We start from the raw sequence: 2,088 nt of genomic DNA, 5'->3' as shown, positions 1-2,088 counted from the left end.
CCCCCCGGCCCTCGTGGTCCGACAGAGGGCTTGGGACTGGCCCTGGCCGGCGCTGCTGGTGAGCCACAGTGCCCACTCCAGAAGGGGGCAGTCTCCAGCCGGGCTGGGGTGCCGGAGGCCTGGGCTCAACTCGGGAGACTGTGCCACAGCCCCAGATGTCACCTCCCCTTGTCGAGTTTTTCTTCCGGACCCCAGTGGGGAAGGGCTGGTGTTTATCACCGATGCCCCAAGGCCCTTAAGTCCAGGTGAAACCGTGCTGCCTCCCTGCTGATCTTGGGCTCTTGAGGCCCAGCTGGCACAGGTCACCAGGTCACCCCTCCGCCTTGGCTTCAGAAACACTTGTCTTGCATCGAGGTTGACACGCTGTGCTCACGTGCTCTCCGTTGGGCTACAGAATAAGTTCCAGTTCCTGTCTCCGGGTGACGCTCCCCTACCTCATTGTCCCCCTAGTCCCCCTTGGGAGGGTTCAAGTGCAAGGTGTTTGGAGAGGTCCGGTCCGCCAGCCTTGCACCCAATTTGCCGGGCACCAAGACCCTGCAGTGTGTGAGGGCTGTGTTGGGCTGGGTCTGCCCACATCAGAGACTGGAGGCGTTTCCCTGGCTCCCTGCACCCCGCACCGCCTCTCTGCAGAGCATTGTTCCCTGTCCAGGCTCCAGAGCTCCCCACAGGCTGGCTGCAGGCAGGCTGGCTGCAGGCGGTGCTGCCACAAGACTGAGGTGTGAGCCTGTGATCTAGGCCACGTGACTGTGAGGCTGAGCAGTGGCACCTCAGCGCTGGGGTGGAGGGGGGCTTCATCAGAAACCACACCTTCCTTCGAACCCCGCTTATTAGGAAGTAGAGTACTTAACACTGCGGCTTCGTCCGCCCGTGTGCTGTGGTGGTTCTCCTATTTGGCTTTCAACTTTTATGTATTTCTAAACCTGAGATTAAAAAAAAAAAAACTAGCATTGGAGGAAATACAAATCTCGGGAAATGTACACAGCTCTTTTCCTGAAGTCCTTTTCCTGTTATTTACAGTGGGCAGGCTTCTGGGACACGTCACCTGTCGTGCAGACTGGCTTCGGGGGTGCGGCCTGCTGGGTGCCCGCCAGGCCCACGTCCATTGTTTGTCCCGCAGATGAGTGTCCCGCCAGGGGCTCTTGACCTCACATTGAGGTTGTAGTTTCAGGTAACTGTCGTCAGACCTGGCACATCTTGTGCTGGGATTTCCTCATCAGACTCTGGTAATGTAGCGTACAGTAGCAATAATGAAAAGGTGGTTGTCACAGAGAAGCCTCTGAGGGGAGGGAGCTTAGGGGCTTTGAAAGGTCGGGAAACAGAAAATGAAACTCTGGTTTCGTAAAACGCAGTTCAGCAGAGTACCTCAAATTACTGCTTTTTCAGAGTGTTTTACGTGGTGAGGAAGGAAGGAAGAAGCAGCTGTGATTTGGATACGTCCCAGGGAAAGATGTCACTAGCATGTGTCCAGTGGACTGGGCCAGGCGTTTGCTGTGTAAATTGCCCTGCTCCTCGGACGCGTTTCATTGGGAACCCGAAGGTGGGCCAGCGGCGTGGGAAGAGCGCGTCTGCGGGACTGCTGCCCGGGTGCTGGGGGGCTGCTCCCGGAGTGGCTGCGCTGTGCCGGACTTGCCCTGTCACCGCCGCTTCTGCGCAGGGCAGTGATCAGAACTTGCTTTTGTGAGCGTGCCTTTCAGTTTGGGGGTGATCTTTTGATGTCCTGCGGGTAACCTTCATTGCTCCCCAGAAAACTACCCACTGCCAGCACGCACCCTCCCTCCCCCCTTACCTGCCCTCCTCAGATCTCGCTGTTGCTGCGAGCGTCTCTTTGGGCTGGTGTGTCACTGGCAGTTGCTCCTCGCGGCTGCCCGTACTGTGGTCTGTGTCCCTGGGCCGGTCCTTGTCGTTGCCCAGCGCACTGCTCCGGGACCCCAGTGGGCCGCGCTTTGTTTTCTGAGTCGCGAGTGGATAGGCACTGCGGCGTGTCTCACTGGGCTGTTTGCCTAAGGCTGCGGGGACATTCCGGCATGTTTTTACGTGACCTCTGTTTCCACCTTGCTTGGGTCTGTCTCTAGGCGTGGACTTGCTGGG

The sequence above is a fragment of the Condylura cristata genome, unplaced genomic scaffold (assembly GCF_000260355.1).
Source record: "Condylura cristata isolate star-nosed mole 26May11 unplaced genomic scaffold, ConCri1.0 scaffold00042, whole genome shotgun sequence".
NCBI lineage: Eukaryota > Metazoa > Chordata > Mammalia > Eulipotyphla > Talpidae > Condylura > Condylura cristata.
This window is presented reverse-complemented; position numbering follows the sequence as displayed.